The following is a 24842-nucleotide window of genomic DNA, read 5'->3' as shown; positions in this document are numbered from 1 at the left end:
GAAAGGCTAGTTCCCCTGAGACCTACATCCTTACAGTAACTTTCAGCTTAAAAGTTTGAGAAATACTAATCTAGTTACATTCCTGGCATTATGAACATTCCTGGCAATATGAAGGCTACTGAAATTAAAATACAGGATGGAAAAGAAATCCACATATATATACTTAAAATCTAGGATTATATTAAAACACAGTCTGTTCTTCTTCCCACATAAAGCTGTATAGAATATCAACTGCTTGATATCAATATCAATAATTGTTTTTAATCAGGTTCAAATCCATTTTATATCATTTGATCACTCACCACTAGATTAGGAGTAAACATACCTGTCTAAACTTGGCAAAGCAATAGCAACCTTGTTATTTTTGACATTAGTGACATTTTCAGCTGCAGTTTTGGTGTTGACCAATCAGTTGCTAGTTGTACACTGATGAATGGCCTAAAGGAACGGAATGAGTGCATTAATTATTTTTCATGAAAAAGCAGACGAATCAGGAAACAATGTGTGAATTCTGTTAGTCCTAGCACGGACCTACACTTCCTCCTACTTCCTGATAGTGAGGTTATCTATAAGATTCTGATGTCGAAAGGCATATAGTACAATTGTAGGCTAGTTTTGGCATTACAACTTATCCAAGTTTTCAAAGAAAGACAAGATTTACAGCGTCTAACAGAATACAGAACTACCATACTCCTCTGGCTCTGTGTTGTCAGAAAGCATGTCTCTGTCCTCCTGACACCCATTAGATATAACGTTTACACATAAATTGATGGAGCTGTCTTTCACAGAAAATATTTAATATTTGTTTTAAAAATAAAAATGAATCTGTGGAATTTCATTAATATCTGAGGTATCATGAGAAACTTCTGGTTTTGGTTTCAGCTGAATTAACACAGGAAAGGGCTGTGAATCCTTTATAGTGACCCTCTGTTAACACAAAGGATAAATTCAGTGTCAGCTAGATAAGGAAAGCCAGATCCACAAAATGTTTCCACAAAAAAATTCTCCTCTGTTAGATGGCTTATACCGCTGTCTAGTATTGTTGACATTTGTGTATCATTTTCTTCCCTCCCTCCTCAAGTAAACCTATCTGGTTAAGTGCCTATGCCTCCAGTATAGCATCTCTGGATGTTATCCAGTGTTAATGATAGAGATATTCTGATCCTCACTTGGGTCTGGACACCATCAATGGGGAATAAAATCTTTCTGGTGCACAGAAGTCTGAACCCTCCTGGTTGCAGATACCTGATTTTTTTCTGGAAATTCTTGGACTAATGATTACTTTCAAGACACCTTAAAATCTTACCCTGATCAGCAACATGCAGAGTGCGGCTCTCTCCAGGGGTGCAATGAATATTTGTATTTGCCTCTTGCCTCTTGGGAAAGGCTGTAGTCACTGGAACAGAGCTGAAGCAGCTGTAGGCACACTCTGTTTCTCTTACTGAAGCTGTTTTACATGGCAGAAAATACCTAGGGATTCACTGGGATGAGAATTCATTGGGATTCACTCTCTCTCAAATACGAGTTAGGGCAGTCACAGGATGAAGAGATGCTGTAGGCAGTTCCTGTACAATTCCAATACCGTTATGTGTAACATTAGGGAATATTTCACAGAAAGATTATAAAACAGTTAAGAAAGCCCTGGAAGGAATAAAACACAGGAAACCTAATATTTCCTTTCCTTTCCTTTTCCTTTTCCCTTTCCTTTCCCTTTCCCTTTCCCTTTCCCTTTCCCTTTCCCTTTTCCTTTCCTTTCCCTTTCCCTTCCTTTCCCTTTCCCTTTCCCTTTCCTTTCCTTTCCTTTCCTTTCCTTTCCTTTCCTTTCCTTTCCTTTCCTTTCCTTTCCTTTCCTTTCCTTTCCTTTCCTTTCCTTTCCTTTCCTTTCCTTTCCTTTCCTTTCCTTTCCTTTCCTTTCCCTTTCCCTTTCCCTTTCCCTTTCCCTTTCCCTTCCCTTTCCCTTTTCCTTTCCTTTCCTTTCCTTTCCTTTCCTTTCCTTTCCTTTCCTTTCCTTTCCTTTCCTTTCCTTTCCTTTCTCTGTAAAATTTTGATCCAACATACATTTAAATATTCTAGAAAAGCATATAAAGATTAATTTAAAGATGGATATAAAGGATATTTTACTTAGTTCATCTTCTATATAATATTTAAATTATGGCTTTAATACTATGAGATTATAAAGAATTTAGCAACTGTGAAAAAGCAGGTATGACCCAGCTTCTTATGTGAAAACAGAAAAATGATGGCTAAGGTAGATTCCAGCCATTTTTGAGGATGACAGACACACCTGTCTATAAATTGAAGAAGTGGGAATGACAAATAGAGAAAATAATTTATGATGAAAATATTCCTATAAATACATGCGGTGCATACTTAAGATCTCTCTCCTTGTGAGAATACAAATTGGAAGAGATTTAAAGAAAACTGACATCTCTGGAAACGTGAGGGGGCTAACATCAATAGCTCAAGAAATTAAAAATACTGACCTGACATGCTTATACGACCAAATGGTGGATCTCCCAAGAACCAGACAGTCTCTACTGATGCAATGGAAAATAAATAAATAAATAATAAAGGTATCATTTTAGAGTTCCAGTACAAGAACATTCACCATAGGTCCTTACTCAGTAGATGTCCCTGAACTTCTGCCTAACAGCAGCTCAAAGTGGCCTCAATTCCAAGACGAACCAGAAGAACCAGTGGCAGGCTTCTAGGTGAAAACTATATACATATGTTTTTTTTTTTTTTTTTTTTTTTTTTTGACTGGAAGGTGTTTTTTAGTAACCTTCCTTGTGACGGGTGTAAAAGAAATTCTTTGAGATGCCACACTCACCTTCTTTGCTATGAATATTGTGTATATCAATCCATGGGGAGTTTTGTACATACACAAATGTAGCAGTGGATCTTGGAAGAGACTACCTGGATTGCAGAGGGAAAGGAAGCATTTAAACAGTAAGGTAGTACTGTGCTTGGCATGACAGCACTGAAATAGGCAAAGATTACAAATGAACAATATCCTGATAGAGACTGTCCCCTTCCTGGTTTGTTTTGTTTTTAGATTTATGAAGTCGGTGCAAGTGAAAGCTGTTTCTCCTCAGATGCCTATGTCTAGGAAATAGCTACATAAGGCTGAGACATTGCAAAAGATATGTGCTGCTACAAAAAAAATCTTTTAAATGGAAGAAAGAAAGAAGCAATGCTTTTAGCATCAAAACATGAAATAGTAGCAGTGAAAATGAAATTACATAGTCCTGGCAGAATGATTTTTCTTTTTTTTCTTTTTTTTTTTTTTTTTTTTGTAAGGAATGACATACATTGTTCACATACAATGATTCCTCAAAACTCAGAGTAACAAATTATGGGGGAAAGTCTCCTTTCCAGATACTAAGGAACCAAATATTTTCACCTGAAATAAAAACATGTAAAGTGGAGAGTTTTTCTGTGGATATTTACATTCCACACCAGCAGTCAGCAAGCAAGTTGGGAAGCAAGTTCCCTCTTCTGCAAGTTAAAACCAAGAAAATAGGTTGCTGCTCCATTTTCTGCATGTCAATAACAGTTTAAGCACTTCCAAGTCAGTCACAAAAGGATATTCTATAGCAGTTTACTCTTAACTCTGTAGCACAGGGATTGTGACTAGGCTGCCTTTAGCTTCTATACCTGTAGGCCTGAGCCATTTATACAGTTAAAAGAAAAGGTCTGTTTAGCTCACCTATGATTTGCTTTGCTTTTATACATGCTTCACTTGAGCAGCAACCCCAGGTGGCCCCTTGTCCGCAGCACTGCATATGTTTTTAATCCAAAACTGCAAACACACTTCACCCAGCACACTTGACCTCATGCAGGGCCTGCTCTTGAGCTGAAGTGCAGGCTGGGAGATCACTCTGCTGAATTATGAGCAAGGGGAAATCTATCCCTCTAACAAGGTGCTTGCAGAAATCGTACATATTCAAACAAGTCACTTCCCCCTCTATAGTAATGCCATATGTCTATATGCTAGAGATTTGAAGGTTTGTTTTTCTCTGGAGCTGTAGAAGATGGCATACAATGAGCTAATTTTTAGGATTCTAGTGCATGTGCAGAAACTTATACATCTACTGTAAAGAGGTACTGCATAACTGCTTGTAACTGCTTATAACTGCTTCTTTAAATTTGTCCTATAATTGTAATTTTATCATCAGTGTCTGTTGCATCTAAGTAAAATGGGTGAAAAATTATGCTAAAAATAAGAGTCTTTGACAACTGCAGATACAACTCATGTGTACATCATCTAACTTTAATGGATATATTTTTCAAAAAGTACATGAGAATGCTTTTCTTGCCCTTAAGAGTTTCTTTCTTCATTCCTCAAACAGTTAAAGATAAAAAAAAAAAAAAAAAAAAAAAAAAAAAAAAGAAGAGTGAAAGGAAAGAGACACGTACATTAGTCTGAAATTACTAAGGCTTTGTCTGCTTTTTTCTTGGCCCTGTACTGGGACATGGAAGGCTCAATACCTCAGATCTATTTTTAAGAACAGAGAGTACTCAAGACAAAGCCTATCCCCCCTATCTGTTGTTGCTTTGAATCTCTTTGAAAGTTTGCTGCACGTTTAAGGTTAACTGTGTGGCAGTTAGTTAACTTTCTGCTTCCATGGCTGATTTCTTAACAGTCATAAGAGTGCTATAGAAATGTGACTTTCTGTGCCCATCCCTTAGCAGTGTTGAGATAAGTATGCAAGGGTTCTTTTTAATTGAAACACTATACTAATGCTTGATAGGATTAATCCTTCTGTTATTTAGACACCAGGGAAGGTGACAAAGAAGATATGTTTAAATCTCCTCATTCTATGCTCACACATTCCGGGATTGGGATTTAATAAATAAATAAATAAATAATAATAATAATAATAAATCACTGCTTAGTTATGATTTTATTTATTTACTAAGGGGTCCAAACATGCTTTATGGGACAACCCTGGGGAAGTTCATCTCCTATTTAATCATAGTGGGAAATATGATAATTTTCTCTGCAACAGATATCATAAATTGAAATACACTGAATGTGTATAATTGAATATAAAATTAACAGCATCTGCATTAGGATTTTCAGTAATTTCTGTAATCTACAGTGTTAGAATATATGGCACTGCAATGTGTTACTACAAAAGAACTTACAAAGCTAAGATAAAGAATTTGACATATATATGCAAATTCTTTAAATCTTCAGCTTTCAGTGACAAAATTTCAGCTGCAATTTTCCCATCATATTATTATTTATATTTTTGGCAACTTTCACTATATATTTTAATTTCCCACCATAAGAAAATGCAAGTAATAACAAGAACAATGCATGAGGAATATGTATAAAATAATATTTATACATCTGCATAACTGTACTTGCATGAGAGGTTTCAGGCAGGAGGTTGTCTGTAAATATATTTGAGTCTATGATTTTTTTGGTGGTTTTCTTTTTATGTTATGTAGAAAATATGTGAATAATTATTTAGGAAGAGAAGGCACAGTTCCAGTATAATCATTACAAAGCTTTCAGTAAAATTTCTGTTTTCCTTATGGAAGCAAACTGAACCTCGACTCCTACTCTCTTCATGCAATAACACATATTAACTTCCACTATTTTTTCTAGTGGCAGGGGAGTAGGGATGGTTTAGCAGTTCAAGAAGACTTTTTTTTTTTTTGCGATTTTGACAGCCAAAAACAAAACAAACAAACAAACAAATTTGCTTCCAATTTTTATGTCTTGAAAGACACTTGAAAATATTAAATCTTGGAACCAGCTATCATTAGGAAAACTGCCTGCAATTATTAGAATAAATTTATTTCCAAAATTGACATTTTTCAAAATTACTTTGAGGAATTTTTGGGTTTCATTCACAGCATTACCTAATAAATCATGCTTCTAAGATAGCATGGAAGGTCTGGCAATGTATTTTGCTTTTGAATTGGCATTGAATTGGCAAATACATTGCCAGACCTTCCATGCCCATACTAACCTGAATCCAGAACTAAAGCTCATTCCAAAGAAGTATATCCAAAATAAATCCATGGGCTGTTTTTTGAATACTTTGCTTTATGTATGCAATCTACAAAAATATTGTTTTTAAGAGGCTTCTCCGTTAAAAATTATTATAAATATGGGAGATACTGTTGTCATTATCAAAAAGTCACTTTTTTTTTTTTTCAAGAAAATTTCATGCAGCTAGCAACTTCTGATGTTTTCAAGAATGGGGAACTGAGTCAGCCTGTCCCAGATACCACTGCTGAATGTAAACGTTGATCCTTGTGTAGACAGAAAACATCTAGACAGAAAACTGACTGGTACTGTCTACTAGTAACCGTCATTTTAATTGCAGAAATGGGCTTGGATGTGGCAGTAGCCGAATATCAGTTCTCAGGCTGAATGTGATGACATTGCCAGCTTCATTCCTCTGCTTCCTGGGAAACTGATGAGCAAGAAAAATCAGAGGAGATCTTCAAGACACAGGAATATGATGTGTCTTTTAGAGGGCCAGGGACGGTGAGCGACAGAGCAAGAAACAGCTTTGGCCCTGACACATCTAGATAAATCCAGTACAAATCTATCTTTCCTCCTTTACAACTATGTGTCTGTGCATACTTCTTACTGGGAGAAAAGTGAAGACAAGCTTCTCACATTCACAGTCTCTCTCGGCTGACGTTTTTGGTGCCTCATTCTCCTCTCTAGTCCCTCTCCTCAGACATTTTTAATTTCAGAAGCATTTTATGGACTAGTCTCTGGCTATAGGTCCCATCTTATCAGGGAAAATAAAGTGTTCCATGCATATGAAGAGCTTTACACCAAATAACCAATATATTTTAATTAAAAATATTGAATAATGACTATTAATATTGAACTGCTTCTAAGTACATCCATAGATTTATAAGAGCTAGGAAAAAGACATAATAAATTTAACTAACAAGAGACTTGAATGGAATAGAAACATTGTTTGAGGCATTCCATGAATAGGAAAAAAAAAAAAAGTCAAAATAATCCAATGAAGTATTTCTTGATTTATTTACTCATTTTAGAAGGCCAAGGTTTCCCAAAATGTTTGAATATTGGGTGGATCCAGTTTGAAAATCCGTTAACCTTCAGAAGTCAAAATTTTAACTGACTCAGAAAATGAGTCAGCAAAGTATTGCATTTGCAAGTCTTATCTGTCTCTCTAGGTTATCAGTCTGTATTTCCTGCCTGCACACTAATGAGAAATAGAAAAAGTTAGGTAGTTAATAGATTTTGGACATTATCCAGGGAAAAAAAAATATTTCCAAGTCAAAGAAATTGTGTTCCTATAGGTTCATATCCTTCTTATTTAAACCAAAATGCAACAAATAGCACCCCTACTCCAAATAGAATATATCAGATAGAGTCTCTTATTCTCTCGTTATGAATGAAAACTTTCCCTTTTTGTAATTCTCAACACAAAGAGTGGTATGAATGCACATTCTGTAACCTTTCACCGATTAGAATTTCCTTTTCTCCTTTCAGTGACTCATCATCAACAAGAAAGATACTCTCACTCTTTTAGCTTCTGATTTGGGATTTCTAATGCAAGACCTTCACTGCACCTGAAAAGCTACACCCTGGCTCGAGGGTTTGCTTATTTGATGTGATCCTCAGCTACCGCGGTTACTGCCAGGTTTCTTATCTTGACAAACTGAGCAAGAAGATAACATTTGTTGGAGCTGTGGGTGCCAGAAGGAAATCAAATATAAGTTAATGTGATGCACACCACAAAAAATATGATTACAGTTTGAAGTTCTGCTGTTGTTCCTGCTGCTGCAATCAAATCTCGACCTAAAGGCAGGAAGAGCTACAAAGGGCAACTGTTTGGGAATGCAGCCTCAGTTCTTGGTGGATGGATATGTGTAAGTCAATTAGTGCCACCTATGTGCAAGACGCTGACAAAATGTTTCTGAACATAAAAATTGTATTGTGCTAGGAGTACCTCAAAAAGAAAGTTTGTTGCCTCAGTAAGACTCCATTGACTCAGTGTTGTTGTGGAGTAACAGTGGAAAATACATGTATGGATCATGGGTGCATTTGTAGCAGTGTAATTTACGCACCCTGATATCTGCAGTTTAGGTGTTTGTTTTTCAGTTTTGCAAAGGTTCCTTCATATTTGTAACTAAACGTATTCAATGCAAGTGATATAAGCTGAGACCTTGATTTTTTTTCATTTCTTTTTTTTTTTCCATGTCCTAGTCTACTTATGGGGATTAATAGAAATTAAGCATTGCTGGTTGCTCTAATAATTCTTCATTTGCATCACCATTACTAAGTAATTAAGTATACAAAGTGTAAAGCTCCTCATTATTAAGATAATATATTGGGAAATAGAATAAATTCAATGCTTGTAGTAGAATTTACACATTCTATTCTCTGTTTTATTAAAGTCCAATGGTAGTAAACTCAGCCTCCCCTGGGAGCTAATGGCAACAGTGTTCTTGACAGAAAAATGCAATCTCTTTAAACAGGAGACGGAATTTCTGCTAGCACATGTCGTTTATATAGGTGTTTTGTTTACTTTCATACCAGCCTATCCTGTCATGGAATTGCATAGTAGCAGCTAAAGTACATTAATATATTTTGTGTTTTGTGATAATGTATTACTGAAAAGTTTCATTATTAAAGAAGTGGCATCTATCTATTTAGAAATTTTCTATAAATAGGTGGTTGAAAGATGTGTTCAAAACAATCTCCTTAATATCTTCAGTAACAAATGATTATTAATTATATGTATAGGTGTTTGCTTCTCTACAGTGATGGAAGTATTATAAGAAAAGAACTGCCTTTCATAATGTCTCATCAGAAATTCTTACATGCAATTAATATCAAATTACTATGCTGATATTGACAGACTATTTTATATCTATGATGAACTACTTTAATTTGTAGGTATTAACAAAGAGATAAATGACATAAGGGACCATAAAGTGTTAAGTTCTCTCTGCCAGAGAATTTTCAGCACTAGCTGCTGATATGCAGTGTCACAGTAGCCATAGGAGTCATGCCTCTGTTGGCATATACAAAAGCCCAGGTCTCAGATCCATTTGCAGAGACCATTCATAAGTGACATTTGAAAAATGCTTAGAATCTAATATTTGAAGTTTATTGGTATCCGTGACTTTATATGAGATGTATTTTCCTAAATCCCTAAAATATAAAGAATGATTCTCCAATAAAATATCAAGGAATGGACTCTGAACTTGAGTCTTGAATAAAGCTATTGTAAGAAAATGTTTTGAGTGACAGTGATATAGTAGTCTGATCTTTGAAGTCAAATGTTTGAAATACATCAGGCAAAATTATTTTGTCGCTCTCAATATTTTCCTAGCCAAAACCTATTTTGCAGTTCAGTCTTTCAGTTTACCCTTTCTTTATGATTGCCATTAGTTCTTAGTTTGGAAAAATAGACTTCAGAATTTCTCTTCCTGTATCTTTGTTATAGAAATCGTTATTATTTTTATAAGTTCTTATTACTTATTATTCTTATTCTTAAGTTCTTATTACTTCTTATTACTTACACTTATTGAAGTTCTCCTTTGAAATAAAAATATTTATTTATTTATTTATACAGTTTTAGTTCATCTTTTCACTCTTGGTTGTTAAGTAAATACACATATGTGAAATTTGGCCATTTCATGAGAAATCATGGAGAAGACTATTTGACCTACAGAGTGCACCCACTTGAAAGCCTTTTGAACACTTGAAATAAATTCCTTCTTTGCTTAAGTCATTCTGTGTAATTTCAAAATTAAAGTCAAAGGAAACAAGTTTAAGCTTTGACATTTGTTCAAAGGACAGCAATGCAAGGAATTTATTTACTTTAAATATATATGTATGCACATTCTTAGAGAGAACATTAAAATACCCCACTGTTTGGAGAATTTGGAATCATCTGTTATTTACAACTGTTGTTGTTTACAGTGGCAGCTGATGAATACCCAAGAAAACCTTCTAAGGTTTCAAAGACTAACCTGCAAGTATTGTACATGGCGTCCATTTGTGACTATCGATTAACAGGTCACTTTGACCATATTACCCTAACTTTGTTTCGTTCTTTTATTCTGACTCTTGACTTCTAATCGACTCCTTTATCTAACTGGCCCACAATGATGGATGCTATTCAATTGTTAGATTTTCAGCCTTCCCAGTTCAATGGTCATCAATGGAGACATCTGTAAAGATTTGAGAGCCTCCTTACTATAGTTTTTACTTTGTCATGATGGCTGCAATATACTGATAAATTCTTTAGAAGCTGTTGAACTAGGCTTCCCCCTTGAATTGATCTTCAATGTTTTTTGTTTCCTTGGAGTCTTATATGCGTTTGTCTTTTGTGTCCCATCTTCAGTTTAGCTTTTACATTTCCTGGAATAAAGGTCATATTATGTAGTGAGTCTTTATAAAATCTGGACACACAGTAACTTCACACACAATACAGTTCACTGATGGCAATTTAGCCTTTTTGTTTAATAATAATAATGGTGATGACTAGTAATTGATTTTATTTGCAGCAATAGAATTATTTCTTTAATTTCAGTTACACTCCTATGATATCATTGCTTTCAAGAAAACACATTTTAAAAAAATGGTCTGCATAAAAGTATTATAAGAACATAATTTGATGCCAACAACCTTAGTAGCTAATATGCCAGCCCTCCCCCACAACATCAGAAAACAAGCTTTCTTAGGTCAGAAATCATTTTTATTCTGCATGCTGGATTTTGAAAGAACAAATAACCAAGTAAATGAAATTAAAAGACACATTATGGTCTTCTTTTAAGCTTGTTTGGGACTGCTCTGCAGATCTGTGCTTACTTGTCCTAGATGCAGTATCAACATATCTTCCTGTTTTGATTTTGAGATAAGCCATCAGAATATATGTCTTCATACAAAGTAGATTTTAAAAGGAGTAATTAGCCATATTACAGAATGAATAGAATACTTCTGTCCAGACTTTTACCTTCTTCCTAAAAATCTCAGAGTTTTTATAAAATTATTCTCTAAAATGCTATTCTGAAAAAAAAATCTGAAAAATGTTGATTTGTAAGAAAATAAATTGCTACTGCCTTGGCCGATTTGAAGACAAGCTTGTCAGTGGTTTTGCAGTGTTGGAGAGCTGCATGATTTGGGGATTGTTTGTTGATGGATGTTTTACTGTTATGATAATTTGACTTTCTGCTCATCGCTATCAAATTGGAGTTATCCAATTTTATACTAATAGTGCTTTGCCAATTAACTGTATTTTCTCCAATCAATTCCAGTCAATTCAGGTTTGCATAACTTCCATTTGAAGTTATTTTGTGCATGCTGTTTTCAAATCCATGTTGCTATAGCAGCCAGTTCAGAAAAGGCTGGTTCCAAAATGTAGGAATACATATGAGTTAACACAAGTCTTGATCTTATTAGATATCTATTTCCAAACACAACACTTAATATCTTGAATAATATCCTGGTATTTGCTATGCTGGAAGCATATGATAAAGTAAAAAATTATCAATAAGGATGCTGTCTTTCTGCCACAGCTTTGCAGGGACAAAGCAGCACCAAAACACATTGCTTTCAGTGGTGGCATTTGTACAGCAGGAAATCATGGGTAACTTTGCTAAGCACAACTGATTACCAGCTGGCATTGAGTGAACTCTTACAGAAGGTGTTTTGCTCGGAAGGCTGCTCCCTTGCAGCATCCCAAGTGTCTGTAGAAGGAAGAAGGCTGGCTCAGTTTTCAGGCTTTCCTCTAAGGATTAGTAGACACACTGTTGGGAGGTTATTTAACTTCTGCTTTATGGCTCTGGAGCAGCAAAGCTGAATTCAACAGGAGTCTGGGCACTGATTTAGCAAGAATTTTTTCCAGCTTTGAGTGCGGGGGCGTGCACACACACCCACACTCACACCCACATCCACATGAGTGCAGACACACATTCTGGTTGTCAAGAGATGATGCTATTATATGCTGTTGCCTGATTTCTTTGCACAGACAGTGAAACTGTTGTGCAGAGATCTACATCATTGCCTTGACAAGCTCTCATGGTGGTTAAGACCTGTTTTCCCTACTATAAGACATGTCATGGGGGTCTATATCTTTGTTACATTGAGGTGCCTTCTACAAGGTAATCTGTTAAGGTCATCCTAAATCTTATGCAAGTCAGTAGGAATCCATCTACTAATTCAGTTGGAATTTAATTTTTTTCTTTTGAGAATTTCCAAGGAAATACTCTGTAGTTCTTCTGTACCTTATTTCAACCTAAGAATACTTTTATTTTTTTATTAAAAAAAAACTTTAAAATATAAATTTCATAAGGCATAGGAGTGTCAGTAAATTCACAGTGAATTAGTTCATCAAATAAATAAGTAACTGTAATATTTAAAATATCTCTAGTAATATAGAAAATATACAAGAATTGCTTTCAGATGTTTGAAGTAAATTTTAACTGTGTAAAGTGATTTGTTCTGGTATTTAAATTGTATATTTAATGGTATCATTATATAACAAATGTATATTTTTATGCATCAGATTATTTCACTAAGGCTGTAATCATATGGCTTAGTCTGGGTTAATGTAGTTTTATAGTTTCTTGCTAGAGCTACTGTTTCAAAATTCAAGGGGAGCATTTTGTTAAGTTGCTGGAAGGATTTTTCCAACATTGCCATTATTCCTGGAACATGCTCTGGACTTTACCTGAATTCAAAGAAAGTCAGTGGCATTCAACAAAATTACATTGGCAGCAAAAAGAGTCCCTGCAATAGGGCATATTATCAAATCATTTTGGAGAAAAGAATAATTAGTTTCTCCTTTACTGACTGTCTCAAATAAAAATAGCATAATCTTCTGGGTTATCTTCTAGGAAGTTCACCTCTGAGTATCTCTTTCTCTATATGTGAACTATGGCAATGATTGTTGTTATTGCTGTGGTTAACAACGGCAAAAATCCTATAGATTTTCTGATTGTCACAAATACTTCTCCACATAGCTTCTTCATCAAAGACAGTAAAAAAATACTATCTTTATTTTACAGAAAAGGTAAAAAGCTCCAGATGGGCAGTGTAGGTAGAGTGAGGAAAAATTACCGGATTGCAATTTAGTCCTGCAGTAAGAATCATGATTCTCTCACAGTTCAGATATCACATAACTCTTCAAGAAGAAATATGAAATTCTGCTGTTCGTGAACCAGATGCTGTGTGATGTGGGTACTGCCAGCTTCGTCTGTCATCTCTCAGAATCTGGAGACATTTGTTGTGCAGCCCCAGCTCTCTTGAGTAAAATCAACATTTGCTGTGGGAACAGATTTGTTGGTTGGACTTGATGACTCACCTGGCTGGCAGAGTGGGAAGACTAGAGTTGAAATCATCCTCCAGCCTCCCAGGAGTTTGAGGAAGAGGAGTCACATGAAACATCTTCCTATATTTTAATACACTAGCAGTTCTGGCAGTAACTTTTTAATTTTCACCGCCTGCTCCCTTGCAAGGTTATATGGGGTATGTCATGGCTTTCATGATTTAATGATTTAATACATTTAAAAGTGCCTTGTCATTTGCTAAATAATCAGTAATTCAGGTAACTTGGCTGGAACTTAAAATGTGTGTGATAATATTCTAGCCTGAAGTATATACTAGTTTTTATTTTCTTTTTTTCTCATGGTATTTTTTCTTCTCTCATTCAGTGATAAGCAACGATAAAATCCAATTATTAAGTTAGGAGCGCTATTGTAAGGAAAGATAAGAACAGCTTGTTTCTAAATGTTTTGTCCTTTTACCAGTAAATTGAATTTTGACTGTGAAAATTTTGTGTGGCTGCTAATGGTATTGTGCACCATTCTTTTAAAATAGGAAAACCTCATCATGTAGACTTTAATACTTAATATTTTTATGAAGTATTTTAAAAATCATTATTTCAACTGGTGCTCAAATGTATTGTATATCCATGGTGCACACAGTATAACAAGACAACACAAAATGTGGTTTTATCTAGTAAGTGAATATAAGAAAGGTTGGCAAATCAGTTCAGAAAAAAGAGAAAGTCTGAATAGCTTCCAAGATCTAGCCTGACTATTCAAACCTTCTGGGTCTGAAAATATGGGCAGCAAATAGAGAGAAATGCCTGTAGTGCTCTGTCATTTCTCATTCCAGGCTTAGCTAGATGATGGCAGAACCAGGACACAAAATATATAGAAATATAGGGGAAAATAATAAAAAAAAAATCTGGCAATCTTAAATTTGACAAAGTTGATTAGTTTCCAGGTCAGTTTAAGTAGAGGGAGGAAGGAAAGGTATACATTATTTTTTTAAAAAAAGGAATCACCCAATTAGTTCACATAAAGATGTATTTGTGTTCTAATGTTTGCTGATTCATTTCCCATTTTTGCAAGTGCTTACTAAAACTTGAGGAAAGACAACAGTACAACAGTCACATTGTTTGGTGTATCTCTTAAAATCTGGATGCAGAAAAATGTCCAGCAGCTGATAAATAACAGTGGATTTTGGGATAGCCAAGTTTTCAATAAGTTAGATTATAAGTTTGTCATGTCCTGATAATTTTCTTTCATAGACTGTATAATACATATGCTTCAAAGCTGAGACATCTGTTGCAAATTTACAAATGCAAGGTATCTTGCCAAACTACACAGCAGAGACAGGAGTGCACCTGCTCAAGCAAGTTGGAAGCATTACAAATATGTGAACTTGACCTAGGCTTTATGAAACTGCAACACTGTTTTTGCAATGCTAAAAAAAAAGATGAAATGTCAGCTGTGTAATCTGCAATTTATTGATTGATGAACATGTTTCATGACCATATGATTTTATATTCACACCCAATGCCAAGTAAATTATGTTTCTTTTCAAAAGCCTATTTCAAAAAGAAAAAAAAAAATGAAAGCTTATAAAAAGGCCCTCATGTTTTGTTTTTTGGAGTAGAACAAAGTTTCAGTATTACATGGCACATCCCAATGAATTTGTTATACAGGATAGTATTTTAGGAGCGAAAAATACCGAGACAAGCTTAATGAACCGGAAAATGTAAGCTGAAGCCAACGGTCCTCAGTGTTGGCTGCATTCCCAGTGGACCAGACCCTCTGTAAAGGGACAGATACAGTTGGGAATGGAACCTCACACAATGGGACCTCTATTATCTGTTCTAATGAAAATTATGTCTATACAGTGCTTTGCAGGCAGATGTGAATTTGCTCTGCCAGTGTACTAACCTGCCTGGAAGCTGTTTGTGTCAGACAATGAACTCTAGCTAATACACACTGGTTTTCATTGTGGCTTTTTAGCTCAGACATGACATTCTCTAGCCAATATGCATCATTTCTGATTTGGAAGTGGACAGGTCCTGAGTGCCTGTAGTGTGGATAGTTACCTTCATTGTGTTCAAGTGTCTAGGCTGGAAATACAGTGTAGACAGGTCTTCCCTGTGTCAGAAAAATGCACATATTATGTTACTGTGAAAAAATAAGATTCGATGCTTTGCCTGAAGACCATTTAAAGAGAAGAAAACTACATGAGAACTTTTATTTAGGCTGATGAACACAGTAAAGAATTTCCAAGAAAAAAAAGCTTTATGAGAATGGATTCTCAAAGGCAGAATTCTAGTAACATTCTTTTAGGTTTAGAGGTGAGATGACTGACATAGGGGATTTTATAACACTGTAGCTTCACAGATCCGGTCTCCGGATCTTCTATATGAAGAAAAACTTGTGAAGCCGAGGATGACATTAACAGAAAATCTCTGATCCTATTATCTTTGGAGCCATGAATGAAGACTATGGTAAAAGATACTGTTCTCTACCGGGTCAATTTCTATGACAAATGTAGAAGGTATATGTGATAAATCACAATTAAGCTTCAAAAATTCCCCTGTCGATGAGGTAGACCATCAGGGTATGGCAAGCTAATGCATTTTAGGACTAAGGCAGTTCAAAACTCTGCAAGATAGAAGGCCCCAGCCTGTGGTGATGCTTGGCTGGCAAACACCACACAGAGACAATATAATGTTTTTGTTCAACATAAAGTAAAAAAACAATAATACTCAGTGAAAACAAATGTAGCTATTGTGCATTACAATTTACACACACACAGAGTGAAGCCCTCCAGTATGCAGGCCGCATCTGGCCCATGTCACATTTAAAATATCTTTTTAATTTCTTTTTTATTTCTTCAGAAACATTCCTATCTCGTGATGCACTAGAATGGAGCAGATGGAATGATGCAATGCTGAAAAGCAGTAGTAAACTCAGACAAAATAATCTAAGAAAGTGATAAAAAACTGAGAAAATCATAACTCAAAGTTAGTCCTTAAGAGAACATTGAAGTTTATGCAAGCCAAAAAATGTAAAATATGGTTAACTTTAAAGGAAAGGAAAAGATATTCACAATTAAGGTTTTTCAGAAAAACCTTTAATGTTTTCCTCAATTTCCTATCCTTAGTCCTGTTTTGCGAATCGATGTGGGGTGGCAGAAAGAAGCAGACACCAAGGGAAAGAACAGTCATGTTTGCTGTTAATATCAAATAACACAGAAATGAAATTATACATCTAACAAAACAATAAGCTTACTACGCGCTGGGTTTTAACAACAGACAAAACAACCAAGGTAATAACCTTTAGTACACAAGCAAGAGAATAGTGATTATGAAACAGATGCATCACCAATTGCCTAAATACGTTACCATCATCGAGATCTTCAGTTGCTGGGGAGCCTGTGTTGCAGTGAGGATTTGGAGGGCCGTCCCGGCAATTGGGAGGTCTTACATGGCGCGTCTGCCCAAAAAGCGAGGTCTCCAAAATCACTGTGAAAGAGTCCAGCTTTTATAAAACCAAATTAGCAAAATTTACATTTTCTTTGTTAGTGGTAACATCTGGTATGTCCTACTTTCCTTATCATCCAGGACTGGGACCTGGCCAGAGTCCCACCTTCAGATGGTAAAGTTCCCTTCAAGGTCAAAAACACTTGCATAAGAGCCTACAAAATTCGTACTTTTATAAGTCTACATGCAGGGCGGCATAAGCAGTCTGGTGGGCTTATGTGCGAGTCAGCATAAGCAGTTCTACAGGCAAGTTCTGTGTACTTTTACAAAGGCAGAGCTGTATTCAGCAGTCAGTCAACTTGGGCCTGTGGTTCAGGCCCTAGCACTACAAGTCCCTGTTTAGTGGAAGATGCATAATGCATCAAACAGTCATCATGAAATATCTTTGATTGCACCTCCTTTCACAGTACGCAGTAGATGAAATGTACTAGTGTACTGTGAGAAAGAGGGAGGAATGCAGAAGGAAGATGGAAGAAGAATATAAGAAAAAAAGTACACTGCAGTATACTTTCTTACAGTAATGACAAGAAAGAAAAAATGAGAGCATTTTGTTTTCTTTTTATTAGAGGAAAAGATCATGTTAACAAGCAAAAAATATTGAAAGAAGAAATCTTCCTTCCCTCTGTGTTACGTGAATGTAGATTGGAATGCTCAGGGTGTGCAAATTTCTTCAGAAGAGAATAAAAATTGAGAGTGTTTTTCTTATTCGCCAAGTTTTGTTATTCACCAAGTACTGAGGAAGCAAGGTAACTAGCAGGTTCATCTATTTCTAAGGACAGATAGCAATATAAGGAATATTCCCTGACATTCATATTGGTCATAAATGCAAATCTAGTGTATTGTCAGATGTCTTCTAAACCCTGACCATATATATATATATGTATGTATATACACATATATATACATATACATATATATATATGTACAGGTGCTTGTACCTTCCTTTTGGAAAGCGACTTTGCGGAATGAGTGGATACTTCTCTTTTTGTCCTTTCTGCATGTAAGTTCACAGTGATTTAAGTGCTCTATAGGCTATACCTGTGTTATATGTCTACGCCAGGTGTACATTACCTTTGTCAGTCTAAACAAGGTACTACCACAAAAATAAGAAAACCTGGAGAATAGCATATTTGCTGAGTTAATGTTGCTGCTACCTTATCTTTGGAATTTCCTGATTCTGAACAGCTACTCTTGTGTGACTCTCACAGTGTATTAGCACCATTTTTCTCTAGTGATTCTACCGATTTTTCTAAGGCTTTCAACTTTTTTAGGCAGCATTCACAAAGCACATTAAAGACAAGACTTCAATAAGCTCCTTTAATACAGAAGTCAATTTTGAAACATTGTTACTAGTTCTCCCTACTATAAAATCTTCATGCTTTCCTTTCTGGCTTTCCTAATTGTGTCTTACTTTTCTCAGATCTTTGAAGGAAATAAAGTATTTTAAGGGTTGGGTTGTTTTCTCAAAGAAAATATTTAAACAAGTGACTGACTTGGAGTTCTAGTCATAAATTTTCTCTGTTTTGGAAGTTGTGACCTGACTGTTTCTTATTTATCCAATTTGTCACAGTTTTCATTGTAATCAATTGTAAATACTGTTGTTACACTTCTGTACTGCTGCTGCTCATCTGGCTTTTGATTTTCCATGCTGATGGTTGTATAGAACTTTAGATCTGTTCAGTGCATGAATCTTATTTCTTGCTCTTGCTATCCATTAATGAATAGATAAGGGAACTTTCATGCTTTTAGGACATCTGATCTGTGACACAAGCTCAAAACAGATGACCCATTTCTTATTGCTGAATGTTTAAATTATACGGGTAAGCTTCTTTTATGTTTTAAGCAGTCCTGTCTTCTGAGCTGTTAAATGTGTTCTGACAGTGAAATATTAAATCACTAATCAGCTAATTCAAATAAGGCTCCTACCTGTGAGACTGCAATAAAGGGTTTTTTTTTTTTATGTGTGTGTGTATTGGCTATACAACTGTAACTTAGTTTTATGCACCATATTTTGCACAAAACAATTTCCTCTACACTTTGGCAATGTTAAGTAGTACATCTGCAAAAGTTAATATAGCATAAAAAATAAAAGGAGCTGAATTAAGAGGAGAAAAAGAGCTTTCAGTTGGGGATTCAGTATATGTCCCAATCTACTGAAGGAGACAGCCTAGTTGGAAGGGGGAAGATGTCAAGGACCTTCCTTCCCCTCTTTCCTGTTGTGTCGTGATACTGTCATTGCATTTCCTACACAGCCCCATCTGGGTCCTCAAGAAGGGTTGTTGCACCACATCAGGCGTGCAAGTGCCGACAACACAATAGGGGGTTCTAGAAACCAAACTGAGAGCTCCTGGCAAGAAAAAGGAAGCATCTCCCTTGGTTCTAAGGCATCCCAACATGGCAGACCCATGAGGAGCTATAGAAAGAGTTGCACCTACATCTTGTTATGATAAATCCTGGTTTGCAATAGACAGATATTCAAAGAGGTGGTTTGAAGTGAGAAGGCTGATACTACATATTAAGACTGAAAACATCTGACCCAGTAAGATTTTTATGAAGTGACATTATAAATTGAGTAATAAATATGACACAAGAAAGAATGTGAGGTAGAAGGATAACAAGGCGTTTTCTTGCCCAGAGTAGCTTGAATTAATATAACCTGCTTCCCAGGTTTCTGCAGTGCTCTAATTATAGTCATAAAGGATGACCTGGAGCTCTTATTGTGCTGAAACTGTGGCATTTTCTATACACATTTGTGAGAATCGCTAGAGCAAGGACTGGAACTGCTTCTCAGCCTCTAGCTCCATGCTGCTGATTAGGGCACACTAAATTCTTCATTAATGCTGTAAAAGTGTTCTGTTCTTCAGAGTAGAGCTGCTACTGGACTTAAATATGAATTGGAGAGAGAAAAGTACAGTCAGGTAAGCAAATGTCAGGCTAATCAAGCTTTCAGACTATCTAGTAAGAACGCTTCAGATTTCCTAGTGATGCCATGGTTGTACTTGCTTTGTACAGAAGTATATAATAAACCTATGAAATACATAGAGTGATGCTAGCATACTTAATTTCACAGAATCACAGAATCACAGAATGGTTAAGGTTGGAAGGGACTCCAGAGATCATCTAGTCCAACCCACCTGCTCAAGCAGGGACACACAAAGCACGTGGCACAGGGTCACATCCAGGCAGTTTTGGAAGATCTCCAGAGAAGGAGACTCCACAACCTCTCTGGACAGCCTGTTCCAGGGGTCTGTCACCCTCACAGTAAAGAAGTTCTTCCTTAGATGGAGAATTGCCCAGAACTGCACACAATACTGCAGGTGCGGCCTCACCAGAGCTGAGCAGAGGGGCACGATCACCTCCCTCGAGTTGCTGGCAACACTCCTCCTGATGCAGGCCAGGATCCCATTGGCCACCAGGGCACATTGCTGACTCATGGCTAACTTGTTGCCAACCAGGACTCCCAGATCCCTCTCCACGAAGCAGTTTTCCAGCAGGTTGACCCCTAATCTGTACTAGTGTCTGGCGTTACTCCTCCCCAAGTGCAGGACGCTGCAGTTGTCCTTGTTGAACCTCATGAGGTTCCTCTCTGCCCAACTCTCCAACCTGTACAGATCCCTCTGAATGGCAGCACAGCCCTCTGAAGTGTCAGCCACTCCCTGCAGTTTGGCATCATCTGCGAACTTGCTTAGGGTGCACTCTGTCCCCTCACCCAAGTCACTGATGAACAAATCAAATAGTATGGGGCCTAGTACTGATCCCTGGGGGACACCAATGATCACAGGCCTCCAACAAGGAGGGCTCCAATTTGTTTGAGATATTTTTAGTTAAGTTAAAAGTTGTTTCCAACATAATTTTAGAATAACTGAACAGGTTTTGTTAAGGGTATAAAAAGTACTAATAAGCTTGAAATTTCAGCAGTGTGCTATTTTAATTTATAAATATAGTCTTTTTGAAAGCACCAATTCATGTAAAAAGAAGGCAAATAATGAAGGCTAAATTCTGGTTTTGCCCATAATATAAATATGTGTTTTAATGGACAATTTGGAGAGAAAGTAAAATCAATATCTATTCTAGTGATTGATTCATTTTATTACCTTTAAAATTGAAATAACTGGTCATATACTCATATTCACTAAAAATGAATGTTCCAGTCCATTTGCTATTAAATTGTTACACTAAAGACTGGAGAAATATAGTTTAGAGCTAGAATATCAGTTCCAAACTTGCATAATTTAAAAGTAGTATGAGATGAAGTCTAAACAGTATGGTTTTGCTGAATTTACATTCTGAGAGATATTTTTCCAGTCTCTGCTTTAAAAAGAAATAAAGAATAAGGGACACAAGAAGCTGCCTTTTAAATAAACTTTCACATAAATTACATTTTTAGCTTTGTCTTGAGTTTTCTGGGAAAGCATATTTGACTTAATCGAAGAATCTAATATGTAAGTCTTGCCCATCTAAGAATAAAAACAAAGTCCCTCATCAATTTATAAGGCTTTATTTGCTGACTTATATTGAAAATTAATCAAGTGATCTGAATATAGAAGCACTACCAGCTAATAGGTTGCTGATCACTAGCCTTTTTTTTCCTTTCTATGTAATTCTTTATCTTTACTTATTTCAATGGACCAGTATGCTTGAACAGATTCACAGGTTAATTTATTTGTCTTACTATAGATCACTCTGAGGACTAGAAAATGATTGGTAAAACTGTTCCATGCAAAAACATAAAAATTTTTGTTCACTCATATCTGACCAATATTTTTTAAAGGCACAGGCATCATGTAAATATAGCCCACTTGCCAGAACTAATAACTAATGCCTTAACAATATTACAGCATTCGATTGAGAAATGTCATTAAAAACTTTTAACCAAGATGCAAAGTCAGCTGTTCAGTAGAAAGCATGACTTTAGTTTTTTAAACAAAAAAATATTTAAGGACTTGTCTTCCTTATAACTGCAAGAGCCCAGTAAGACTTTATGTTTTCTTGGTTCCCTGAAGAAATGTGCAAGGGAAGCAGAGAATGTAAACAGTTTATCCATCTTCTTATGTATGTCAGGATCCAACAAGTTTTGTCACAAGTTTTGCCTTACCTCTACTTGTGCAGTGAAGCTGATGCTACATGGAGAAAAGCACATGCTGAGCCCTTAAGGGTGTTGTAATATTTTTATTCCAATGATGTTCTCAATATCAGCACAGCAAAATGTGCTTCCCAGTAGTTGCTGGCTGGTGTGAAAGGACAGGAAGGAAAGGGATGTTGCTTCAACTGCTTATACCTAAGAGATATTTAGTGCCTCCACTGCTCAAGTGCTGTAGGTCTGTGCACTCATTTAAATAAACACTTAATTTAATATCTTGACTTGCGGAAGGATTTTTATTCCATTTTAACTGTTTAGGGAGTACCCTAAACTATTGCAGTTATCTTTCCCTTTGACTAGTTCCACCTGAAGCATACTGGAAATATTCTGATGTTCTTCCACTCCCTGCAATACTGAGCAGACATTGTATTATTTCCTCCAGACTAGAGTAGAATGGGGCAGAATAAGGCTCTAGTGAAATCTGATTCGTACCTTAAGATGTTTTCTCTAAAAGAGCAATCTAGAGCTCTGTCCAGCAGATGTTGAAAAATGAATATTCTATTTGTCCAGAACAAAAAGGACCTGTTGTCAGGTGAGAAACCAGCAACTCACAAGCATTCGCTTAGAGACATTTGTGTATATTTCTCATGAACGTTTCTATAATCTTGAAAAATGTCACTCTCCAGATATTTTTTATGCCTTTTTGCATGTCTGCCACATTAAGCTTGACAGATTCCTTTAAAGGAGAGTGCTTTTTTCTTGCTGAATTAGACTGTTCCATCCACATGCTTAATTTAAATGATAGGCACAGTAGATTGTAAAATATGTTCCAACTTTCAGACATAATAACTTGATGGCTAGCAGATGCTTTATACATGGAAGCATTTGGGATGTGTCTCAATAGGGACATGTCTGTATATTCATAAATACACGTGCCAAGTTACTTCAACATTATGTTGTTTTGGGACATTCTGGAGGGACTTCACACCATTAAAAAAAAAAAAAACAGAAAAAAAGAAAACATACCTGGCAGTTCAATACAGATGATTCAGGTACCATATGCTTCATGCTATTTTAAAGAGAACTTACATCCATTTCCCTCAGACAACCACACTGAGATTTCACAAGATAGCAAGAACATCCATGAATGTATAAATAGTAATATGCATGATGAACTCCACTTGTAGCAAACTCTACTATAACAAAATTTGGCATAGAGTAAAGCATAAAGAAACTCCTTCGTTGCTTCACTGCAGTGGAGCACCACACTTTGGAACCGAACTGAGAGAATACAGAAACACATTTTCTCACTTCTTCAACTACAAAAGAATACTCACTTTTAAAAATATCATAAATACCTCTTGACTCACTCCAAAGCTTCATTCTATATTGACCTCTGACCTAATGTTTGATTTTGGGGGAGGAAGAGTGTTTTACAGTTTGAGACAGCATACAAAGTCTAGCTTCAAGCTGTATCCTAGGCATAGAAATGTAACAAAACATCCATGATTTTATACATTTTAAGTATTTTTAAACATAAGCAGAAATGCTGCTGCAGAAAATGAAACAGTGACTTTGAAATATATTAATTAATTATATCTGAATCTAGTCTACAAGATTCTGGAGAGTGTTCCGGCATTTTCTGTGTACTAAGGAAGAATCTGGTTGCAGTTTTGCAGTTGCAGACTCCTCTGATGCAAGGAAGTCTTGCTCAATCAACTCAAATTAAAGCATCAAAGGATGTAACTAGTTCTGATGTCTGTCTCTTCCAGTATCCTTGAAATACAGAAGCTTCAATGAAGCCAATGAAGGTTCTGCTCTGCTTATCCCCATTTGACAGGCAGCCTTGGAAAGTCATAATCAGAGGAAATGTTGACTGGAAGGAATTTCTAGATGCCATTTAGTCTTTCTTCCTGGCTAAAGAATGACAACAGCAGATCAGCATCGCCATGGCTTTGTCTGGTCTTGAAAACCTTCAAGGATAGAGATTCTTTTAAGTCTTTCTAAGGAACCTTCTGCTGTTTTAGTGCAGCACTAGAGTCCTAGCAAAGAAACTTTTGCTAATCCAGTCTGCTATTACAACTTGTCCTTGCCATACAGGGTGCCAGGAGAGCGTGGTTCCATCATTTCTGTGACCACCTTGTGCAGCCATAGTCTGTTCCTAAATCATTACTTAGCTTCCTCTTTGTCAGACTCAGCTCTCCCAACTTGCCCTTACTGAGCATGTGCTCTAGGCCTACTGTCTTGCTCCACACTGCTTTTCACTCCAGATTTTGCTATGCATGCAGTAGGTACGTCAGACAGAAAGGTTATCAGATTTAGTTAATTGTATTTATGCCACAAAGTGATGTAAAAAAGCATCAGGAACAAACACTCAAGCTGCAAGACAAGAATAGATGGGAACATTCTCATCTATTTCATCAAAATTGTATGGACATTTAAGTAGAGATATCTATTAATAATTTATCAAAAATGTTAGAAAGTGCATAGGACAGCATGACTTAAACCGAAATTAATAAACAACTAAAAAGTTGCTCTTAGGCAGCGAGACATACTCACAAACTGATTATTGAATATAAATTGAAATATTTTTAAAAGAATACAAATTTCTGAAACAGTTTTTTGTGTGTGTGAATTCAGAAGGCAAAAATGATGTGAGAATGGTAAAAGAAGGGTCCAAAAAAAGAGTTTCAAAGAACGATTTATAATCCATGTACTCTATATTCCATAAAATTAAGGGTTTCGAACTGATGATATGCCGTGAATGAAAATAGGCGGTGTTGAAGATTTTATGAAGACTGCTAAAGGAAGTAAAGAAAATTCTATACACTCTTCAATTGGTATGTATATATGGCAAACCTTTTCATAATTATATGATAGAGTAATCATGATTTTAAAGTCTTAGATATTTTTAAAGATTAGCACAATCTAATGAAAACAGG

The sequence above is a fragment of the Tinamus guttatus genome, unplaced genomic scaffold (genome assembly GCF_059628265.1).
Source record: "Tinamus guttatus ecotype Peru unplaced genomic scaffold, ASM5962826v1 Tinamus_guttatus_pri_ptg000347l, whole genome shotgun sequence".
NCBI classification, from domain to species: Eukaryota; Metazoa; Chordata; class Aves; order Tinamiformes; family Tinamidae; genus Tinamus; species Tinamus guttatus.
Note: the sequence above shows the minus strand (reverse complement) of the source record.